The following is a 25480-nucleotide window of genomic DNA, read 5'->3' on the forward strand; positions in this document are numbered from 1 at the left end:
ATTAGCAACTATGTGATCATTTGTATTGAAAGATTATTTCACAAAACAAGTATATTTCAGTATTCCTTAATACATGTGTTAGTAATAACAACTAAAACTACCACTAATTGGTAATGCCATATACCAGGTACAAGTGAAGATTGTTAGGTAGGTGTTATACTCTTTATGTTTATAGATGAGGGATAGAGCCTGAGAAAAGTTAAGGAGCCATGAGTAAGATAGCAGACTCTGCAAATGAAATTAACCTTGTGACACTTCAGAATCGGCTTCTGTGTTATTCAGAAGGATACCTGCAGAGGTGAGCCAAAGGAGTTTCTATGGGTAATACAGTGGGGTAATATTTTTACTTCAATTCTCAGATAATCTCATTTAAGGAAACCATGCCAACTAACGCATCCGCCAGCCAATGTGCCCTTTCATTGAAAGCTATCTTTCGATGTCTCAATTTATGGTTCACAGAACTGGAAACAAACAAACAAACAAACAAAAAAAAAAACAAACAAACAAAACCAAAAAAAAAAAACCTAGGAGCCCTCATGTGGCCAAGTTGAGTACTACATTTAAATTTTGCAGTGAAAGCTGTACTGTATTTAAGTGAAATACTATATTTAATTGCAAGTGATGATTCTGGGGATTAAAGAATTTTAAAATTAAAAAAATAGAAAATTTTGAAGTTATTTAAATGTCTTTTAGTGGGTGGGTGGTACAGTGGGTTTCTCTAGAATTTAGTTTTGACCTCACAGCTGTTATCCTTCATGAACTGATGTATAGGATCTATTTTCTGTTGTGAGAACTCTAAGAAAGATATTCTAGTTTTCTTGTATAGACAATAGTTTCAGGTCCTCAATTATTCCTAACAATAGAAACATACTAAACCTAATATAGCAGCAAAAAAAATGACACAGCATAAACTCATTTTTTTATAAGAGAATTAACCCTTCTTATAAGAAGTATAATAACAATTCATTGTTTTGTATTAAGTAGGGGAAAAGCTATTCTCTATTGATGTAAAATATATGAATCTTTGTCGCGACCGGCGCGACAAACACCGAGGTCAGGGTCCTGAGGGTAGGGGAATGCAAGAAAAAAGAGAGAGTTTGGGAACAGGAGGGTCCCGTGGGCTGATGGCCCAAGTGACGGCTTTATTGTTGCTGTACACAATCTGTTATATCCAGACTCTTATGGGTCAGGCCGTTCTAAGAATAAACAGGTTTCACGTAATCGCTACCAACCAAAACATTTAGTTCTGTGTTTCTTGTGCATTTTCTAGACGGGTCACAAGACCTTGTTGATAAGATTGCTAGCAAAACACAATTCCCATGTTTGTTTCTATCTGACTCGGGGTAGAAAAAGGGAGGTAGCATTACTGCCAACACCTGCAGACCACAGGCTTCAGGAATTAACTTTCTCAGCCTTGACAAGGCTTTCGTATGCCCTTGAAAGTGGGGGAATGGGAGGGGGAACCACCGGGTTGTCTTGAGTCAACAGGGAACGTTGCTCGACCCAGTCTCAGCCTGGCGCCGGGGCGGCCTCCCACATGAATGGGAGGGGGAACCACCGGGTTGGCTTGAATCAACGGGGAACATTGCTCGACCCGGTCTCAGCCTGGCACCGGGGCCCAGCCCCCCACATATCTTCACATAAATGAAAAGGAAAGTAATCACAATATCAGGACCATGTAAGGAAAGAGCTTTTTCTGCCCTGCTTCTGTCACTAACTGTATAATCTTGCAGTTATTTGCCATCTCTGGACCTTAATTTTTTCAAATCTGTAGAATGAAAGATTTAGATCAGATCAGTGTCTAAGTATCTTTTGTTTCGCACTCTCTTTTTATTATCATCACTGGCTATATGAAGTACTATGTAAGTTTTTCTTGCTGTGAAACGAATTGCCACAAACACAGCTCTTTAAAACAATGCCCATTTAGCAGCCCACCGTTATGTAGGTCAGAAATCTACATAGCATGGCTTGGTTCTCTTCCCAGTACATTACAAGGCTAAAATCAAGGTGCTAGGTGGACTGAGTTCTCATCTGGAGGCTCAACTAGGGAAAGAAATGCTCCCACATTCATTCTCCTTATCGCAGAATGTCGTTCCTTGCAGTTGTAGGACTGAAGTTCCCCATTTCTTTCCTGGCTGTCAGGTCAGGGCCACACTCAGCTTTGGAGGCCACTCTCTTTCTTTGCCATGTGGTCTCCTCCATCCTCAAGCCAGTAACTGTGCTTCAGATCCTTTTCATCTGAATCTTTCTTTTTTTTTTTTTTAATTTTTTTTTCAACGTTTATTTATTTTTGGGACAGAGAGAGACAGAGCATGAACGGGGGAGGGGCAAAGAGAGAGGGAGACACAGAATCAGAAGCAGGCTCCAGGCTCTGAGCCATCAGCCCAGAGCCCGAAGCGGGGCTCGAACTCGCGGACCGCGAGATCGTGACCTGGCTGAAGTCAGACGCTTAACCGACTGCGCCACCCAGGCGCCCCTTCATCTGAATCTTTGACTACGTCTCCTGGGGCTAGCCAAGAAAGCTCTCTGATTTTAAAGGGCTCAGGTAATAGATCAGGCCCACCCAGATGATCTCCCTGTCTGAAAATCAGCAGAACCTAATTATGAGGGTCATGTCCATCATATTCACAGTCCCAGGGATTATGCATGCATATAGATCAGAGGGTTGAAAAAAAGATCAGAAGGATGAAGAATTTGTGGACCCTCTTAGTATTCTGTCTAACATATTTTATACCCCTTACCCAGTATATAGCACTATATACTCAACTACCAGCACAGCTCAAGCAAAACTTCCTTAAAACATTTCTGTCATGGGGCGCCTGGGTGGCTCAGTGGTTAAGCGTCCAACTTCGGCTCAGGTCATGATCTCATGGTCTGTGAGTTCGAGCCCTGCGTTGGGCTCTGTGCTGACAGCTGAGAGGCTGGAGCCTGCTTCGGATTCTGTGTCTCCGTCTCTCTCTGCCCCTCCTCTGCTCATGCTCTGTCTCTCTCTGTCTCAAAAATAAATAAAAACATTATAAAAAAGAATTCTGTCACTATCTGTTCTGATTTTTATCCTATCCTAATGCTCTGTCAACTCACTGAAGCAATTACATAATTAATCAATTGTGATCTACAGTTTGAAAAATCACTGGACTGGATATTTGAAGTCCTTCAAATACTTAAAGTTATGTTATTATTTTTAAATGATAGGATTAATTAGAACTAGAATGATCCAGCATTAAATTGGTGGGTTAATAGATGAAAATAGAATAAAATTTGTCACTACTCCATTGCTTCTGCTAGATAAAACTCCTGGAGTTTGGCATTCTTTGACATTGTCACTCTATGACATTCTTTTCGTCGTCCCAGGTAGACAGAAGACAAAACCAAATAGTAGACTTTTTAATGTAATGTGCTTTTTATTTGATACCTTTAATTCAGAGAACCATATGTAAGGACTTGTGAAAGAATTGTAGATTAGGCATAGAGGTAGTAAAGAAGACACTACATGCAGGATCCAAAAATGTCCCATTGTTCCCAAGGTGAATCTGTATAATTCTATGTAGTATTTGTTCCTTGCTTTAGAATCTAGAGCTAGAATTTGTACCTCTTTTTCCACCTTCTGTGATTGTTAGTAAAAGGTGCTGATGTCTTCCCATTCTGACAACTTCCTTGACATTTATAAAATAGAACAACTCTTGACCGGCTGTCCTCACAATCAGTCATTCATGAAACACCAAATGCTGATGAGCCCCTGATCAGTCCCTCCTCTGTGAAAACCTTACAGGCAGTGCTGATGAGAATAGAAAGAAAAGTAAAACAGAGAGCCCTGCTTTCAAGACAGTCATCAAATAGGTGGGAGAGGAGAGTGCCTGGTAAAAATGGGTATACCAGTGAGTAGAATTCAAGACAGATGCCCTAATGACATTGTGTGTGTGGTGGGGGGACGAGTGGGGAGCAGCAGAGGCTAGGGGAGGCTCACTCAAAGTGCTGTGGAATCCAAAAGATGGAGAAATTGCACCAGATTGTAAGGACTCTCATGGACTCTTCATTAGCTCCATAGATACAGTCGCCTTTTATCACCTCTTGCCCTCCTTGTGTTTAAGCTCCCTTAACATCTGGCACGCACTTGTCCCCTTTATCAATTCCTATGGGGAGGGAATGATGCCATTAATTTCAGTAGTCTCAGTACTGAGTACAGTGTGAGGTGCAGAGTAAGTGCTAAATAAACTCTGGGGGTGGTAAAGAGGAGGGAAAACGTGGTCCTAGTGGAGGTTGTGAGGAGTAACTTTGCCCTTGCTAGTGGAGGAGGAGGGAAAGAAATTGGCTAAGAGTTCAGTTTTAGGAAGAGCTTCAGAGGCTTCAGGAACATCTGCTTGGAAGAATGGTGAATCAGATAATACAGCCTTCCACTTTATCTATCTATCTATCTATCTATCTATCTATCTATCTATCTATCTATCTTAGAGTTATCAGAGCCCTCTTTTATTACTTACACTAATGCTCTGTGCAACTTCACAGAGAAGGCAGACCAGGGTGGAACTTAGCCTTCTCAGGTTTCTGGCTCAACAGAGCTTCCAAGCAGATCCAATAAGGAGGCTCCTTGGCTCTCAGGTGTCCTGATGAATAATACCTCTGGAGCTTTCCCTCCCTTGAGACCTCTCACTATCATCAGGTCCTTACCTTGTCATGTGAACTGACAGCCTGCTCACCTTCTTTAATCTCCTGTTTACTCTCATGACTCAGTCTCTGCCTTTTATTCCGTCTGTATTAATGTCACCAGAACACCTCCTCTTTGCAAGATGCCCCCTATGGTGAGTTAGTCAATGTTTTTTACACAGTACTTTTCACTTATATTCAGATGAGTGAGTTCTGGATTTATGTGAGGGATGTGTATAATTCAGACTCTTCCACGTATGAAAATATGTTCATTTATGAATCTATTCATTTATTAAGTCAATAAATATTTAGTGAATGCTCACTACATGCCAGGTCTTATCCGAAATTCTGTTAATACAACAGTAAACAAGACCAAGTCCATGACCTCAGGTGCTTATATTCTAGTGGGGAAGATAGGCTATAAACAGTCAGGTATCTAGCACATTGCCAAGGAATGAGGAGTATTTAAAGTTTTTTTTAATGTTTTATTTATTTTTGAGAGAGAGAGAGAGACAGAGCACGAGTGGGGGAGGAGCAGAGAGAGAGGGAGACACAGAATCTGAAACAGGCTCCAGGCTCTGAGCTGTCAGCACAGAGCCCAACGCGGGGCTCAAACTCACAGACGGCAAGATCATGACCTGAGCCGAAGTCGGACGCTCAACCGACTGAGCCACCCAGGTGCCCCAGGAATGAGGAGTATTTAAAGGAAAAAAAAACAAACAAAACAAGGGAGAAAGGTGATAGAAAAGTTACTCTATAAAATGTTTAAATCTTATATAATTTTTATTTGATGAATTTTGTCAGATGACTTATACAGTCCTAAGAAATCACTTCGGATGGTGTCAATTACAGGACATTAGATGTGTTCATAATAGATTTTTCAAAGCACTTTTGCTTTCCTTGCACAGAATTAGGTTTTGAAAAGACTAATGGAATTGACATTTGCAGCATGAAGAAGAACATGATTGAGGGGAAATGTAATGCTCCTCAAGCTGCCTGGCACTGTTTAAAGAAGTGGTGTCCAGATGTTTTTTCATTTCTATCAAGAAAAGAATAAAACATGTGGATTAAGCTGTAGTATAGAATATTGAAATTACATAAAGAATGTAACACATTTTCTTATATGTTACTGGAAAGTTTGCTTTTTGTTTATTTCTTAACGTATAGCTGTAACCTCTTTAGAATGGTTCAGAAGTCAGTTTGCCTAGAGGGAAAAGACCAACGCTCAAAGATCCTAAATGATTGTTATCAATGTCAGGAAGGCTGAGGTGTAGCCATTCCCTGTGTTTATTAAGAGCACCTTCTTTTGCTCAAATGAGCAACAATCAATGGTGATAAACTTGGCCTCTGGAATTGATGTCTAAGTTGGAATCCCATTCCCCGTCCTATATGTATGGCCATAAACAAGGTACTTGGAATCTCAGAGCCCAGCATCTTCACTTACAAGAGGAAATAAAACTGGCATTTACTGAAAGGGCTGTGGTGAGGAATAAGTGAAATGATCTACGTAAAGTGCTCATCCTAGTGCCTAGAATTGGGAAGTTCTCGATCAGTGTTAACTTGTTACTGTTGCTGTGCATCAATGATACAGCCCGCACAAGTTATCCCTGGGCAAAGATGTGAAGCTTAACCTGGAATTTATGTGATGCAAGCCTACCATTGTAGGTCTGGTCACCTTATATGTCCTGCTTAAAAAAAAAAAAAACCTGCAGTGGTTCCTTCCTCCCCCCCCCCCCCAAGAACATAGGATTGTTGCTCTACAGACCTTTCCTGTTCTGCTCCTATGTGCTCTCCAGCTTTATCTCAGACCCCAGCCCTATACCCTAGCTAAGCCAAATTCCTTATGATTTACCAAAGGTGTTCTTATGTATGCTATACCCGGGGCTTTGTGTTAGTTCCTCTTTCTCCCTAGAATAGTGTTAGGATTCGACCGAAACTTCCCTCATAACTGGCCACACTTTCCCCAGATCTGATCAACATGAATAGATTTCAAAGCATTTTAACATACACATTATCAGTGTTTTAGGTCTCTAACAAATACTCATTGAATTCAGTGTTTGCTTGTAACATTCTTAAAGGGTACGTGGAATATATATATACATACATATACATATACATATACATAAGTATACGTATATGTATATGTATATGTATATATATATTCTGACCACCGTGCAGCATTCTGTGCAATTAAGTCTCTCAAAGTTGAATGATTTATTCATGATCACATTTTGTATAGTGCGAAACCAAGGAAAGAATCTACATAGATGGATGACTAATAGTAAAGACCTTGGCCTCTGTACATTTTCAGATCACATTCTTTTCTCAGAAGCAAAACAAAAATGAAATAACATCATTGACCAAGATCTCAGTGAGTGGTTTCCCAATGCAAGTCCATACCATTGATGGTGAAACAGACCATTAAGAAAGAGTATTAGTTTTTTCATGAAATTAAATGTATTCAACTAAACTGACTATTCTTTCCTTCTTTTCTCTTACTCCTTTTTTCCTTCCTCCTTTCTTCCTTTTTCCCCTTCTTTCCTTTCTTTTTTTCCTTTTCCTTTTCTTTCTTTCCTGCCTCCTTCCCTGTATTAAAATGAACTGCCTTTTTGTGAAATGATGGCATAGTATATGTATTGGTTTGGTAGGCTTTTTAAATAAGATTTGTTCTTTTTAAATCTCATTGCTTATCAAAAATAAGTTGGGAAATGTCCACCAGATTACTCCTTTGAAATTTTACTGGTCTGTGAAATTGTAAACTCTGAAACTCTGAAAAGACAAGTGTTCTTGTCTTTTGCCCTGCCTTCAAGATAGAATGCCTTCAATATTGCAAACTTAATGAAGCACAGTTAAATATAAATTTGTATCTTACTAACCCTGGGCTGCTTACATATTAGAAAGAGAGCCTGCAGAATTAGGGGTTCCCTGGGAATTCTTTTGAGTAGTTGGCAAAATTAAAACAGTAATAACTAGTTTGGAAACTCTAAAAAGAGAAAAGCTAGATGCATATTTTAACTGCTTTTTAATTGCAGTACACTAAGCATTTTAAAATATCATCATATAACTTGTATGCCTCTCATTTTGAAGCCAGACTTTTTAATTATAAGAATAAAAAAGAGCAACCCTAAAGTGAAAACACTGTAACAGGAGAGAAAAAAATGGGAAAGAGTAATCTTCCTAGAGGCAACACATTCTGCAGCATGAAAGTAGGTCACCCCTAAACCAGAACCTTCTCTCCAAGCTAGAAGAATCTTCATGCAAAAACAGAAAGTCTCTGTGATTTAATCAGCAGAACCATCTTGACATACGGGTCACTGTCTATAGGCACAGAAACTAAAATGGATAACTGTTCTCAGGGTTCAAATTAAATCATGTTCTTGAGAAAAATGACTTTGTTTTGAAGTCTGTTCTGACAGTTTGATGACTTCTTATATTTTCTGAGTCACAAGAGTCTTTAGGGAAAATCATTCCATTGCTGAGGTTCCTTGTGATACATGAAGCTGAAATTTCCCAAATTGACCTGGGCTTTTCACAAATTTTGAGGACCACCACATGTGTAGAAGTGTTGTTCCTTTTATTTTTTATAAATATTGCATACGAATGTGCAATTTTATTAAGATAGTGAATTTAAGGATATTGAGAATCCAAGTTCAATTTTTTGTTCTTTTGTGGGATAAATAGACCTAAGGGCTCAATATATGCATCTGTGTCTGTGTGTATGTGTTGAAGAGGTATTTAATTGGGTTTTTATTTTATGTCATTTTTATAATCCATTCCATTTAAAACCCACTTACAAACATGAAGGCTAGGAGAACCCACCAGCAGAAACTTCTTTTCAACCCTATAATAAATATGAAAGCTTTATGTCTTCCTAGAGAAATTAGATATTTTTTTACTACATATTTATACAATTTTAAACCTTACTAAGTAGCAGTATGTACTCAGAAGGAAGAAAAATGTTTGTTTGTATCCCTTTAGATTGGTAGTACCCATAATGTGGCAGATAAGCTTGCCAACTCTAATTTTCCTGGGTTAGCACCATATTTTGTACATTTGCCTTATTCTTTTTTTTTTTTGCTCTAATTCTGTGATTGTTCTGTGTCAGAAGTAATCAAGTCAGGACCAAGAAACACAGCTTAATCACGGTTGTGATAAATGGATTACAAAATGTCAATAAAGCTGAGGTTTCCCTGAGCAGCTTGTATTGGTATTGTTAACCTTAAACAACTTTATAACTTTTTGTTATTTATAACAACTTAAATAACTTTCAGTTATTTTAAACAAATTTATAACTTTTTTTTTATTTATAACAATTTAAATAACTTTCAGTTATTTTAAAAATATGTTGATTCGGGAATAGCAGACCACTGCAATTCAGGACAAGCAAGCTAAGGCAAAAACGTAGAAGACAAGAGATAAAGGAGAGAAATGCCCTTTTACAGAGGAAATCCGGAGGGTTGGGAGCACTGTGATAAAAAGTCCACTGGTGTAAACTGGGAGTTAGAAGTATAGTGGTCTTTTATTGGTTGAGTTGTGACAGCCTCTCACTGGCTGGGCTGGGCAGGAAGAAAGGAACGGGTAGAGTAGTGCGGTTTGGCAAGGTGTGTCGCTTCCTGTTGGGTCTGTAATAAAAGACTAGTGATAAGGCGTGAGCGCTCCCCCTGCTGGCCTTCTGATTCCATTTTAAATGAGGTTTCCTTTAATTAATTTTCACAGAAAGGTGTTTGAGTTGCAGCTAATAGTCTTATAACTTACTAAAAACAAATTATACCTGTCAATTTACTTAATGATTTCTAAACAGCCTAATTAAAACTAGTTAGAATTGTGGAATAATTAAAATGGACATTGTGTCATGGTTGAGAAATACTCATGATCCTGTTTGAAATTTGCTAAATCCCTATTAAAATAAGCCCTTTAGCACTGTCGGCAATCAAAACTTGCCCTTTCCACTTACCAACACTTGTAGGAATGTTCCGTCTCACTGAACCGTGACTAGGGGAAGAAAATAACAGATGATTAAGAAAGACCACTTTATTGTAAACATTTAATGGTAGAATTAATGTCAATTTGAACAGTAAAATATGTGTCCTAATTTCCCCAGTATTTCCATTTTTTTTAAACAGTATGAATTTAAAGAGCTTCCAAGGATTTTTCACACATTCAGAAAGAAAGCTGTTGGTATCTCCTGATTATTTTTAAGTTGGCTTTTCTTCCCAATTCATACTAAAGACATTTCTTCACACATTAAAAAAAAAAAATCAGGATTTATGTTCCTCAGTGAAATGGTGACCATGTCACAACTCTGGCCAAAAAAATATTACTTAGAAGAATAAAAATAGTTAAAAGCCAGGCACAATTGAGGGGAAGGCTTCCATTGCTATTTCTGCCAGATATTTTGAAACTACTTTGACTACAGTTAATTACTTTGAACAACTCAATTATAAATGTTTCAGTGACCATTTGTAATAGATTTACAGCAAAGCACATACACTTCTCCATGCAAGCCAGGCCTTTACTGAGCATTTTTGAAACTTCACTAATGCAAACTTTGAGATCAATTGGAGAAACTATGAGATTAAAAGCCTTTGTGTTAGTACAATCTATGAATGAAAAGATAACATGGATTTGAACTGGAAACATGAGTTCAGGGTACAGAAAATACTATGTTGAAGACATTAGCTTAAGAAACAGCTTTTTACTGGGTAAAAATACCTACTAAGAGGAATCAAATGAGGTGGTTTTAAAGTAATATTATCTCTTAATTAACCTATTTCATGTTACTATGTATGTTAAAGTTAAATAACTTCAAAAGATTATATGAATAAGTTTTTAGTGATTTAGATGGATGCTTCCTGGGGGAGAAAGCCCATGTTGTCCCTGTAATCATGGCCAGTGAACCTCAGCATCCCATTTCCTCTATTCTATTTGGTCATTTATTTGGTAAACGTCTTTCATAAATTTGAGTCTTAAGTCTTCTGGTACATTTTGTCTTGTGGAAAGAACTGATATATGTTTAATTTAAAAGAACTGTGTTATAAATATTAAAAACATTACACATTCAGTATATGGAAAATAGCCCATCATCAGAGAAATCGGTGAGACTTTAAATAGTGCCTGCTCATCTACTGCATTACAATATTTTGTTTGCTAGCATTTGTACTCAAGGATCCTTGGACTTTATGTGTTGCTTAAATTTTAATACGCTGATAGAAAGGACATTGATTTCGTCTCGTAGTTCTTGAAGCCATAGGAGACAAAAAGTATTGTCAATAGTATATTGGAGCTAAAACATCATAGGTGCTCATGGAGAGTTGAATGTTAGGACTGTTTATTGAGTGTATATAGACCAATTCAAAATAATTCCCTTTCCAATTAGGTAGTTTAAGTGTCTTTGAAGTCTTTTTCAAGTACTATTTCAAGTGAGTCAAGATGTAGCAAAAGCAGTAGAATAATATTTACTCTGAGAAACAGGATATCTAGAATGCTGTTTGGAGCTATAGAGTTTCACTTCCTGCTTTAAGTAACTTTGTCAAATTACAGATCTTTTGTGACATGCGAAACATTCTTGTAAATACACATAGGGTGAATGGGATGGGAAGGGTATAGCCAAAAACATGCATTTAAATAAAAAAGAGAGAAATATAAATAATAATTCCCTCTTGTCATGTTCTCATTTATTTTTTACCTCCACTCCTGTATAAGCCTATCTGAACTTCAATATGCAGTTTTAAGAATGCTTGTTCATTCATTTACTTAATAAGTGATTGAGCACCACTGACAAGTGCCAATAGTTGGAAATGAGGCTTCAGAAAGACGAGAGGCTGAATAAATGGGGGTCTTGTGTGCTGTACTATGGAATTTGGACTTAATCTTAAGCATTGGGAATTGTTGAAGGGTTTTGACTAGGGAAATGCCTTGATAAAGTCTCTTTATAGAGAGATGTTTCAAGCATCATATGGAGAATAGGTTGGGGATATATATGCCTAGAGGCAGAAAAGTCTTTCAAACAAATGGTGTAAGGGCTGAATACATAATATGGTGTACTATTTAGGAGCTTTGGCTCTGGGATTACATAGGGTTTAGATCCTAGCTTGACCGTTCTGGGTAGCTCTGTGACTTTGGACAAATCACTTCTCTGAACTTCTGGTTTTCATTTCGGAAGTGAAAATATTACCATGTACCACTTAGGTTTGTAATAAGGTTTGTATGAGATAATGTGTACAGATCGCTTAATAGATACTGGCTCAGAGTAGGCACACAGTGAATATTAGATACAAAGCAAAGTATCAAAATAATAAAAAGTGACGAGAGCCTAAAGGCAGGCAGAAGCAATGGGACAAGAAAGAATTACAGAGAGATGATCTAGAAATATAAAGGAATTGATGACCAACTAGAAATGAAGAAGGAAGATTTTCCAGTTCATACTATAGTTTCAGGTTTAAAAAAAATTTTTTTAAGGTTTATTTATTTTTGAGACAGAGAGAGACAGAGCGTGAGTGGGGAGAGGCAGAGAGAGAGGGAGACACAGAATCCAAAGCAGGCCCCAGACTCTAAGCTGTCAGCACAGAGCCCGATGTGGGGCTCGAACCCACAAACTGTGAGATCATGACCTGAACCAATGCTTAAATGACTGAGCCACCCAGGTGCCTCTGTAGTTTCAGGTTGTAAATACCTGAAACAACAGCTAACATTTTTCAATTAAGAAGATATATCTTCTTTTGTAAATAGAATGAATATCTATATGGGCCAGAAAAGGGGGTAAAAACACATAACAATATATGAACATTGAAGCCCTGGGCCTTTTGAGCTCTGGTTCAGAAACAGTCAGGGACAGCCAAGAAGTGCTCAATTTCAGTAGGGGGACTAGGACTTTAGGACCCTATGAACTGTGACAGGCAAGTAGAACTCAAGAGAACATGACCAGTAAATGCAATGCAGGATCCTGGGTGGGATCCTGGAACAGAAAAAGGACAGTAGGTAAAAGGTAAGGAAATCTAGATGAGGTCTGGACTTTGGCTAGCAGAAATATATCATTATTGATTCATTAATTATAACAAACGTGATATCTGATATATGATGTTAATCATTGGGAAAATTGGATGGTGGGGTATATGAGAATTCTAGACTATCTTAGCACAGTTTGGTAAATATAAAAACTATTCTCAAATAGAAACATTTGTTTAAATGGCAGGGGAATAGAACCCCCTTCACTTCTTTGAACTTGACCTTAGCAGGGGTTCCCAACTCTGAAAGGAGGCTGGAAAAAGCTGTGATGCTGCCCACCCCAGGAGGTGGCACTAGCAAGCTTCAGAAGCCAGAGGAAAAAGAGGAAGGCTTGCAGCCTGGGCCTAGGAGAAGCCACCCCTTTATTTGTTATTTTGATCTATTTTTGTACCCACTGACAGCATGGGCTAGGAGCCACCCATGTAAGACTTTTGTCTGGGGGCACATGGGTGGCTCAGTCGGTTAAGTGTCTGACTCTTGATATCGGCTCAGGTCATGATCCCAGGGTCATGGGATCGAGCCCTGGGTCAGGCACTGCACTGAGCCTGGAGCCTGCTTGGGATTCTCTCTGTCCTTCTCTCTGCCTCTCCCCTGTTAGCGCATGTGCTCTCTCTCTCTCTCAAAGTAAATAAATAAACTTTAAAAAGAAAGACTTTTTTCCAGAATGGAAGTCTCAGAGGGCTTGTAGAGATAAGCACAAAATAACTTGATGGAAAGAGAAGACACACTACAGAGATGGAAAGAGTAAGAAAAATGTGAAAAACTAAAATTTCCCTCTCAAGAGGAGCTTAAAACTAAAATTTAAGTACATGAGGGAAGCTAGGCCTGAGAAAGTCAACAAAATCAACAATTGGGTGAGGAATTGACTCTTGATACAAAGAAAAAAAATAGTTCTTAAAACTGACATTATGTTTTGTTGGAGGCTTCTAGGATAACTTGAATTTCAAATTTGAATATCAGGGTGAATGGAGTTGCTATTTACAAAGATAGAAAAGGCTGTAGGGATAGCTTTTATTTATTTATTTTTTGAGAGAGACCGTGCAAGACAAAGCATGAGCAGGGGAGGGGCAAGGAGGGGGGGTTGGCTCACACAGAATCCAGTGCAGGCTCCAGGCTCTGAGCTGTCAGCACAGAGCCTGATGCAGGGCTCGAACCCATGGACTGTGAGATCATGACCTGAGCCGAAGTCAGATGCTTAACCAACTGAGCCACCCAGGCACCCCATGAGGATGGCTTTTAAAATAGGATATAGGTTGGGGCGCCTGGGTGGCTCAGTCGGTTGGGCGTCCGACTTCAGCTCAGGTCACGATCTCGCGGTCCGCGAGTTCGAGCCCCGCGTCGGGCTCTGGGCTGATGGCTCAGAGCCTGGAGCCTGCTTCCGATTCTGTGTCTCCCTCTCTCTTTGCCCCTCCCCCGTTCATGCTCTGTCTCTGTCTCAAAAAAAAAAAAAATAGGATATAGGGTTCAACTGGGGGTCAGTTGAGCTTGAAGTACCTGTGGAAATGGGAAGTTTGGAGCTGCAGTTCTGGCCCTCAAGGGATCAGCTTAGAATAAAGTCATCCAATCAAATTGGCATGTAGGGATACAGGAGTTTCTGAAGACACGTGAGTAAAGTAAGAAGAATATTTTGACCTAGATGTAAGGGGTGGGACGAGACCGGAGGCCGAGGAAGGATGGTCAGGGACACAGGAGGCAATCCTTGCTGTTTCCTCCAGCTCTATAATCCAGGAAGTTTGTCCTTCCTAGCCTCTACTAGTTACTCGGGAGAGAAATCAAACCATGTCATTCATATGACCAAAAGTGCCAAAGAAGGTTATGGTGATGGGACCCCGACTTGCTATGATTAGAGAATTTATTCTCTAATAAATCTGTGCATGAAAGCTATGTTGGAGGTGGGCTTGGAACTATTCCTTATAGAAAGAGAGATCTCTTTGGTTCCCTTCTTTGGTCATCACTTCCCATTTCAGTTCACTAGAGTAATAATATCTGTCAAGAAAAATGGGATGAACTGGGGTTGATGTCTAAATATCACATCAGAAACCTTTTGGTGTTAGGTATGCCTGGGTGGCTCAGTCAGTTAAGCATCCGACTTTGGCTCAGGTCATGACATTGCGGTTCGTGGGTTTGAGCCCTGCGTCGGGTTCTGTGCCAACAGCTCAGAGCCTGGAGCCTGCTTCGGATTCTGTGTCTCCCTCTCTCTCTGTCCCTCCCCTGCTTGCACTCTCTGTCTGTCTGTCTCTCTCTCTCTCTCAAAAATAAGTAAACATTAAAAAAATCTTTTGATGTTAAAGGCAGATGGTTTTTATCTGATTTAAAGACAAGTCAATGTATCTCAAAACCTCTTTTTTCCAGTATCAAATCAGTATTCATGAGTCTCTCCTTTTTGTGTAAATCACACTTATGATTCATTCTGCTTAAACACCCTATTTGTTGCAGAGTCATAACACATCACACGGTCTGAGAACTTTCTCCGACATTATTTTGGGACTTGTAGAAAACCTAAGGATGAGCACCAGAAAGCAAATGACTCAGAGTCTGAAGGCAGTTTCATGATCCACCACCTGAATGGGGGAAAGGTTAGGTTTTACTTTTCATCAGCAGGACTCAGAGGGGAAAGCTTTAATGCCTTAAAACGATTCTAAAGGATTGCTCTCTCCACTTAATGTGCATTGGAGAGTCTTATTAAGATACAGGTGCTGACCCGGTAGACCCATAGCAGGGCCCGCAGTTTTGCATTTGTAAAAAGACTTCAGGTGATGCTGAGACTACTGGTCCATGAATAGTAAGGCTAGTCTGACAAGCCTGAAGGCTTTCTTCATTTGGCAACACATATAAGATATATTTCAATATTTGGACCCAGATTATCATTTTGGAATTTATCATTAAGACTTGTGTTGCTTCCTCAAAACAAACTGCTTAGCTGCCACCCCTTAACGCATGTGGTGTAAGAAGCTTTCAGAATAAGAATGTGCATTTAACATTTTTTAATGTTGATTCATTTATTTTTGAGAGAGAGTATGAGTGTGAGCAGGGGAGGGACAGAGAGAGAGACAGACAGAATCCAAAGCAGACTCCAGGCTCTGAGCTGTCAGCTGTCAGAGCCCGAGCTGGGGCTTGAACCTACAAACTGTGAGATCATGACCTGAGACAAAGTCGGACACTTAACGGACTGAGCCACCCAGGCATCCCAAGAATGTGGATTAAAAAAAAAAAATAAGAAGAACGTGGATATTATCTCACATACATATATGGTTTTCATATTATAAAACACACAAGTTACCCTATAGTATTAATAGATAAAATTGGGCATTTCAGACATGTTAGCAGTTCCTGAGTTTGATTAGTCCAGGGTGTGAGCTGTGACAATATTGTATAGTTTCCTGAAGAGCAAGCAACAGAAGTAACATAGATTCTGACACGAAAGAGACATGTTAGAAATTAGAAATTTACTGGTTCTTTTGCTCTACTATTCACCTATTGTGTTGGTCAGAGTTGTTCATCAGCTTCTTTAGCTCTTGATTGGGAATAAAAGTACTTTCTTAGACTTTTTGTGAGTTTTAAAAAAGGTGATGCATAAAGCTCTTCATACTGAGTCTGGCTGGTAAATATGTAACAAATAGTTGCTATTTCGCCAAAGAAGGAAAAAGAAAATGGAGGGGGGAGTCAATAGGGGAAGTAATAGCTAGTTAGTAACAGTTTTAGCTTACGGAAAATACAGTATTGATAAATTTTTAATATCCATGTTTATTTATTTTGTACTGAAAGCAAAAATAAGGTTTCTCGATCAGACGTTTTGTTACCTACAACAGAAGCAATCATGGGTTCCCTTTCCTGAATCTCCTTGCAGCAACGTAATGAAAGATGTCTGCTCTATCTATAGGGGCTTGTACTGCAGAAACCATGACGTGATGAATCTGGACATTTATAGAGGAGCTGGACAGCTGCCCTGATCCCCTCTGGAAAGAGGGAAACAAAACAAAACAAAATACCTTTGTCCCTGATGTAAATGAATCCTCTCTGGGAAAGGTCCCTAAGATTTCACAATCCTTTGCCAAATAAACAGAATCACTGAGGGTTTTAGTCTCCTTGAAAATGTAAATATGTAACTCCAGAAAAATAAATCTGTATTTCTCCAGACCCTTCTCCATATATTCAGCCATCTTTTAACCCAATGTTCTTTGTTAATGCTGGGCCTCATATCCTCTTCCCACCTCCCCTACCTCTGATTCCTGAGCTGTCAGCAAAGTTTGTGCAAATCATGAAGTTCTGGCTGTGATTGGACTTCCTGTGGAAACAGATGGAAGAACTGAGTTCCTTGTCCTGCCTGACTTGGGAGAATATACACAGACACGTAGGATAGAGAGACCCTCAGCTGGCCTTAGGGTTAGGTATGTAATCATTAATAGTGGAAAAAGGGGACTGGAAAAATCAGATGAACTTGAAACTCTTCCGGCATTTGTTCCTAACTAACTGCGGGGCCCTGGACCTGGGTCACTTGTCTCAAGATTCTAACTCCCACATCCCACAAACTAGGGAATGTCATATCCTCATGCTCCTAAAGATTCCTTTGCGCCTCTGACTCTTAGATTTTAATAATTTTAACTGAAGTGCATTTTATTAAGTGCTGTATTCAAATGAAGTTATTTTGAGCATTGATTTTTGGCACAACACCTTTCTAAATTCAGCTCAAATAACATTTAGTTTTAAAAACATGTTCAGTTACTTGCCTTATCTCCTTTGTGCCATTTTTAGTATTCTTTCATTAAATTTTGTTGTTCTAAAACTAGGCTGGGTTAGTTTTTCCCAAGATTTACAAATTTCAGGTCAGACCTGCTTATTTCCTGTTTATGATTCCAACCGTTCATCATGATTTGTCTTTTCTTGCAGCCCTCCCATATTGTATTATCCCACTGAAACAAGCAACCTTTGTAACAATTAAATCCCTTAATGGGAACGAATCTTTTCTCGGTGGCTCTGTCTTTTGTTTGGGTTTCATGACCCCCGAAACGTCTGACATACTCCACAGCTGTGAATAGCATACAAGTAGGTGTTTTGAGTGCAGTAAAGCCAAAAAGCTGAGTTCAGTGGAGCATGGAAAATGCACGTGAAGCTAGATTCTTCAAAGTGGGGAAGAGGAAGGAGAAAGGAACCAGTAGTTATGAGCACATGTGCAAGCAGGACCCCGGTGCATTATCACTTCATCTTCTCATCATAAAAACTTTGTACTAGTGGATATTTTTCGTCTTCGCAGTACGCATGAGGTTCAGAGATACCCCATGAATTGTCCAAGGTCACCCAGCTGGTAACGAGGAGGAAGAGGATTTAAATCTACATTTGATTGGGGTGCCTGGGTGGCTCAGTCGGTTGAGCAGCCGACTTCAGCTCAGGTCATGATCTCACGTTCCGTGAGTTCGAGCCCCGCGTCGGGCTCTGTGCTGACAGCTCAGAGCCTGGAGCCAGTTTCAGATTCTGTGTCTCCCTCTCTCTCTGCCCCTCCCCAATTCATGCTCTGTCTCTCTCTGTCTCAAAAATAAATAAACATTAAAAAAATTTTTTTTTAAATCTACATTTGACTCTAAAACATATCTTCTTTCCATGACATTTCACTTTCTTCAAGCTGTGTGGCCTATTCTTTGAGGCAACTTTGTTATTTATCAGATAACGTAATGGCTGTATAAGCACTACCATATCAACTGTAAAGTGACCAGGTGTGACTTACTATTGCTTTAACTGATAAAACTGGGTAAGGCATTTAACCTTCCTAGGGAACAATAATAAATAATTGATATGCACAATTATGCACTTAGTTTTGCTTATGTAATTTTACTTCTCATGTGTGTATTTGAAATAGCATTTTATAATTAATGCATTTTTCCCACCAAAGTACTAAACGTGGCCTTTTCCTATTTTCTCCATGAAAGGAGAATACTGGCAATGTTTGAAAACTCACTGTAGGATCTGGCTTGAGGCTTGTTATTGTGTGGTGTGTGTGAGTGAGTGTATTTTTTAGTAAAAATTAAATGGGTTTCTATAATTTGCTTGTTTCATGCCCTAGTACATTATGACCTGATGAAATATCACAATAATTTGTTGATAGGAACCAAAATTAAGTTCACTAAACATGCTGTTAGAAAATGGTAAATTAATTTAAAATGTCATGCAGTGGGATTGGGTAGGACTCCTTTAAGAAGGACTCATGTCAAACAAACCTTTCTTTGTTAACAAAAGACTTAAGGACGAGGAAAATGTCATAGAGAAAATATCTTGATTTTGGTAGAACCATCCTTCAGATGTCTTAAGGTGGTCAGCTAAGAAGAGAGCAAAATAATCACAAGATGATTCTCCTAGCTTTAAGGATGACAAATGGCAGGGAGTCAGCTCAGAGAATGGTTCCTGGCATTGGGCCACAAGGCTTGAATATGAAACTGTTGTCTCATTCGGATTTCCCCAGTACCGTTGATGCAGACAGGTAAGACATAAACTGACACGATGCTGAGGGAGATCAAAATATGACAAGATACGTTGAAAGGATTGGCTCAAATTGAAAAATTAACATTCATATAATTGATTCCAATTTTGTATAATTGATTCAGACTGAAAAGCTAATATGTGATGAGTTTGAGTGTTAATTTTTCTCTTTGTTTCAAAAAGACAGCCGTATGTATACATATTTCTGATTTAATACTGATTTACTAGTGTAGTGGTGGAAGAAATTTCCCTTCTTCCCTTCTAGGATCTTTGACTGGTCTAATAATTGAATTGAAATAAGACAGATAAACAGGAGAAAAACAAATTTAACTTTGTATGTATCAGAGGCCCATAAAAATACGGACCAAAAGGCAGCTAAGCACTCGAAGCTTATATAAAATCCTGAGCTAAGGACAGGGATATGGACCATGGGGCAGGGGGCAAAAGAGGTGGAAAGCCACTCAGAGGAAGGTGGGAGATGTTTGGAACACAAAGGTTCCCCTGTTATGCAGGTCAGGTTCTCAGGTAATCCCTATCTTCTGTAAGAACTCTCTTCCTGGTACAGACCCTCTTTCCCATGTAAATTAAGGCAGTTGAGGGGGAGGAAAAGAGCTTTTCCTGAATCTGCTGGAGTTTGTTTGCTTTTAGCTCAAAATAATCCTTATGCCAAACTGACATATTTTGGGGTGGTGAATTCTGCTTTCCTTCAACAACAATTTGAGTTAAAAAAAGAATCATAGATTTTAGGAGTTGTGGGGGAGGAAAAATAATTTTCTCTCTATCTTAGTAGGCTTTTGGCTGAGACTCCCCTTGTGATAAAAGATTAAGGGGAGAAAAACAGAAGTTTAATAACATGCATACCTCCTGTATACTTAGGAAATACTCAGGAAAACTGAACAATTCCCTGGTGGCCCAAGCCACCACTGTATTGTATTGTGTCATGTTGTGTTGTGTTGTGTTGTGTTGTGTTGTGTTGTGTTGTTGCGTTGCATTGCATTGCATTGCAAGAGAGATAGTGTGTATGTGAGCAGTGGAGAGAGACAGAGAGAGAATCTTCAGTAGGCTCCACATGCAGCACAGAGCCCAATGTGGGGCTCAATCCCATGACCTTGAGATTGTGACTTGAGCCGAAATCAAGACTCAGATGTTCAGCTGATTGAGCCACCCTGGCATCCCCCCAAGCCATCCCTTTAAATAACATCTTCAACCTAAGATAAAAGATGTTTGGGGGAAAAAAAAGATATTTGGGGTGGGGACGTGGCCAGTTATGAGAAGGTACCAGGCAAAGCACAATAAACAAGGGCAAGGCTGTTAGGCAGATTTAAGTTGTTCCTACTCCACTGATAGGAGTTTCTAGATATTTAGTCATCCTTCCCTTCCTGGTACAGAGAGGGAGACACCCTTACAAGTGGTGACTTCCCTTATAAATGTGAAAGTCTCTTATAAAAGTATAACTTAGTTTTCAAAGCTTTTCCCGTGTCTGCTCTTTCTTAAAAATAATCAGCCTAAAATAGTCCTTATGCCAAAGACATTTTGGTGTGGCAAATTCTGCTCCTCATCAGAAAGAACGGTCAGCAGTGTGACACAGCAAACCAAAAAAGGGATGTAATCTTTTTTTAAAAATGTTTATTTATTTTGAGAGAAGAAGTGGGGGACAGAGAGAGGGAGAGAGAGAATCCCAAGCCGGCTCAGCCCTGTCAGCACAGAGCCCACCCAACTTAGGGCTCGATCCCAGGGACCCTGAGATCATGACCTGAGCCAAATCCAGAGCCAGATGTCTGACTGAGCCACCAAGCTGTCCCAAAAGGGATATAATCTTAAATGATCAAGATCTCAGGGATACACTATAGCAGTTGTGTACCCCCAAGGACGGATGATCAGCCATCCCCTACCTGGCTCCCAAAGTGTAACTCTAAAACCAATGGGCAGAAGTTCCAGATCACTCTTTAGCGAAATATAAAGAAGGACTATATGAAAATAATAGCCTCAAAAAATAGGGGATACTAAGACAACTCTGCCCTATATTTTATTTACTTGGCCTTGTAAAATGATACATTTGTATTTTATTTTTGCATAAAATGATGGTAATGTTTGTACTATTCCATTTTATATAATATGCCAGGCCACAGTCACCTTTTATTTTCATTTTGGTAGACTTCTGAAATGATTCCCTTTTTTTTTCCTCTAGTATTTCTGCATTACTGCCCCAATTGGGAGTGTCCCTCAGTAAGTGGCATTGTGGAAGAGGTTAAAAGCCTTGGCCATAAAGCCAAAGACAGCCAGATTTAAATCCAGTCTTTACCAGTTACTATGTGATGTCGGAAAGCAACCTTTCCTTTGCTAACCAGTTGCTTAATTTCTCTGAACCTTGGTTTCTGCATCTGTGAAGAGAAGATATTGTCTCAATCACTATGCTGTTCCAAGGATTAAATGTACATAATATATTTTTTAAATTAAGATACCCTTTGAAACAATAAATGTTTAACAAACACCTATTAATAGATTACAAGATTATGATAATTCACATTTTTAAAACACTTAGAAACACTTTACTACATAGTATGTAGTAACTAAATAAAAATGAATAACTATCATGTTAACATGAAACAAATTGGTGCTCCTGAGATGTGACACAAATCGTTTATCCCCAATCATGTGCCTTTGCTAACAAGCATAAACTCGTGCTATAGGTTCTCTTTAGTTTTCCTCGGGAAATACAAGTTCATTTCAGTATTATTCTGTACCTTATCCTTTCCAGGAAATACAGTGGTGAAGAAGAAAACAAGATTCACTCATTGTTGCCAAAGCATTCTATATGATTCAAGGGGTATCATAAAGCCGTATCTACCTCAAATCTTTTCTCTTTTGGTTTGATCCCAAAACCAAAACCTTCCTTTGAAGGCTTATATAAATTATAAAACTTGCAAGACAGGAATTTTTTTTATCAGAGAATCACAGATCCACCTGTGAGAAGAAAGGCACTACTGTTGATTCTTGCTTTACAGCACTTTGGAAATATTGAGTTTAGCGGATTGCGGGTTTATACCTTAGAAGCACCGAAGCAGTTCCCTGAGGTGTGATGAGCTATGAAAACAGTTGATTTCAGTGAAGGATCAGGAAACAGTTGATTTCAGTGAGAGATCAAGAAGCAAGGCAAGGATTAACATCTGTGGTTGAAATACAGGGCAGCCCAAGAGGGATCCCAGGGAGGGAACCGATATCTCAAAGGTAGTAAAGAAGAAACGCATCCATTGGGGATAAGATAAAAACATTCTTTCTAGGCCCAATGTTTATTACTTGGTTTTATTCTTGACTCTTACATGTTTCATTCTATTTTATCTTGAGTATATCCCATGAGTTGTGTATTTTTTTATCTCCATTTAGCAAATGAACAAATTAAGGCCCAGACAGGTTAAGTAGCTTGCCTGAGATCCCACAGTTAGTAACTGAAAGACCAAGGATTTGTCTTCTGTACAAAAGCAGAGGCCTATTTGCTGTATGTCCCCACTTTCAATGGATAAAGTCATCCTCTATTTTACAAACAGCAAAATTACTTTATCATTAATACATATCCAAGTGATCTTCCCAAGCCCTTCAAAGATAACTGTTTAGATTTAAGGAGACTACTTAGCCGCTAAGGTTACACTTGGAGATTATTATAAATATTATCCAACATGAAATCCTAAAATGAGATAATTTACAAGGAAACAAACAGTAGATATTCTACAATAAGTGTTTATTAACCTGGCAGTAAACCTGATTGTGGAAAATAGATCCTTTTTCTCTGAACCCCATAGGTTTTTGTTACTCTTCATAAAGCAACTCCAAGAAATTTTGGAGGAAAGCTTCTGAAACATGAAATTCTTATTCAGAACTTGAAAAACTCATAAGAAAGATTTATTTTTCTCCCCAATCTATATTTCTGCCAAAGTTTATTGAGAAAATTCACATATACGCAATCAAGCTTATTTTAACATCATGCGTTTCCAATGTGGGTTAGACTTTTTTTCTTTTTTTAATTTCCATTTTCTCCAATAAAACTGTGGTGCATTACTGAATACAAGTAAATTCAGTTTAAATAATTGTTTCAAAGAGATCATGCTGTTAGCAATAACCAGAAAGTAATATCATTGCAAGAGACTAAATTTCACATTGGCTTGAGTTCTAAGATCATGAGAAAAAAAATAATGAAACTGTATGTAATATAGTTCCAGTATTTCAAAAGTTACTTTTCTTATTTATTTTTTTATTTTTTTAGCAAACCTTTCACCCTATCTCTGGTTTCTTTCTTTCTTTTTTTTTTTATGAGTGGGGGTACAGTTTGTCTCAATAGTTTCCCCCCCAAAAGTGTGGAGCGTATGGTAAACTCTATTTTGCATTTAATTGATTTCAGATATAGCTGGTCAATTTGTTAGCTTTGACTTAAAACTTGCAACTTTTAAGAAGAAATGTGTGACTTCTTTTCTGTACTATAAGCATAAAGAAGAGATTTCCTACACGTCAGCACTTCTTGGTGACATCTTCTGTGGCTAGGTCTAAATACAGACATTTGGAGGATTCTACAGAACATCAGTAAGGAAAAGTATAAGGAGGCTGCCAAATGAACATTATACTCTTTGTTCACAGAATTTCATGAAAGGCTTATTGACCACATATCCTACTTTGAAATTAATGCAGTTTGATTAGTTTAAGCTGCATGTGGTTATTCCTTTGTTTTTATACACACTTTTATTTTAAAATTCCCCACGTGAGACATGGTCAGTTTATCTTTGTTTTCTCCTTGTTTTATGTTGTTGGATTCTTTCAGTTTTGAGTACTTACAGGTGGGGGTGAGAGGTTAGTTAATGATTCCATGAGAGAAGATACTGAATAGTATATACACATCAAACAAAAGAGAAGACCAAAAACAAAAACAGAGAAACTGTGAATTGTGTAATTCTTAGTGATTTCTTTAAAAATTTATGAAAAGCTTCTGGCATCTTTAAACATGCAAGTTGGTTTCTTCAAACACAACTAGGTGATTTCTCCCTGTGGATACTCATGGTGAGCGATACTGTGTATTAGCCAAAATTTTCTTAGGAAAACAGAAAGCATTCTAGGTGGTTGACCAAGAAAGGACTTAATACAAGGAATTATATGCCTACAAAGCTATGGAAAATTCTGTGTAAAAGTCAGAGAGAACTATTGCTGGTTTAAAAACAACAACAGAAGTGCAAATATGGCAGGAAGCTCATGCTAATGCCCTCAGTTGTCTCTAACACTGATAAAAATGATTTGAGGAGAGAATCAAGAAGTCTCTGAAAACCTCACATTGCCATCCACCCCTAAGTCTACCCTTGCCCAAAGTCAAGTCTTATCTTCTCCTTTCCAAATCTTTATGTCCATAAATGAGTCCATCTCATTGATGGCATCTAAATGGAAATCTTACTAGCAGGATAATGTAGATAAATCTAGTTTTCAGCCTCTAGCCCTTTGGGTCTTTGTACGTAAAAGGTCAGGAATGGGAGTGCAATGATATCCATACAATAAAGAGCACACTGACTAACGCTGTAAGTCTTCGATGGAATTGTAGATTTCCCCAAAGCACTGGCTTGAGTAATATTGAATGACTTAGCATTCTAAATGTGGACATATCTATTCTTATCCTGCCTCTTAACTTCAGAGAGGACAAAGGTGTTTCTTTAATTTACAAGATGGTGTTCATGTCAAATCATATAATCCAAAGGGACCCATGATCTGTCCAACACCCAGGTAGTAAGAAAGTTACACAGCAACCGACAATATGTGAAACTTTCAGCTTTCCTTTGCTTTTTTTTTTAATTTTTTTTAATGTTTTTATTTATTTTTGAGACAGAGAGAGACAGAGCATAAGCAGGGGAGGGGCAGAGAGAGAGGGAGACACAGAATCCGAAGCAGGCTCCAGGCTCTGAGCTGTCAGCACAGAGCCCGACGCGGGGCTCAAACTCACGAACGGTGAGATCATGACCTGAGCTGAAGTGGACACTTAACTGACTGAGCCACCCAGGCGCCCCTTTCCTTTGCTTTTGATGAGCATTTGTGTTAGCAAATCTGATCACATTAAAAGGCCAAGTAAGCAGGAATGTATTTCAGTATTTTGTTTATTTTGTTTTGGAAGGTAAAAGTTTAACCTTACGTTGTAGAAATATTCTTTAAGGTATATCCAATTTGTTTTCAATTGGTAAGGGCAGTTAAGCTTGTACATATTATCAGTGTAAGGAACCTCAGAGAAAAGCTCATTGCTCTTTTTGACTGACATAAAACTATGTAAAAGTATTCTGTGTTCCCCTGTAAGTAAAAATAATATATAAAAAAATCGTAATGCTGCAACTTATCATCATAGGACATA

The sequence above is a fragment of the Prionailurus viverrinus genome, chromosome F2 (assembly GCF_022837055.1).
Source record: "Prionailurus viverrinus isolate Anna chromosome F2, UM_Priviv_1.0, whole genome shotgun sequence".
In the NCBI taxonomy this organism is placed as follows: Eukaryota; Metazoa; Chordata; class Mammalia; order Carnivora; family Felidae; genus Prionailurus; species Prionailurus viverrinus.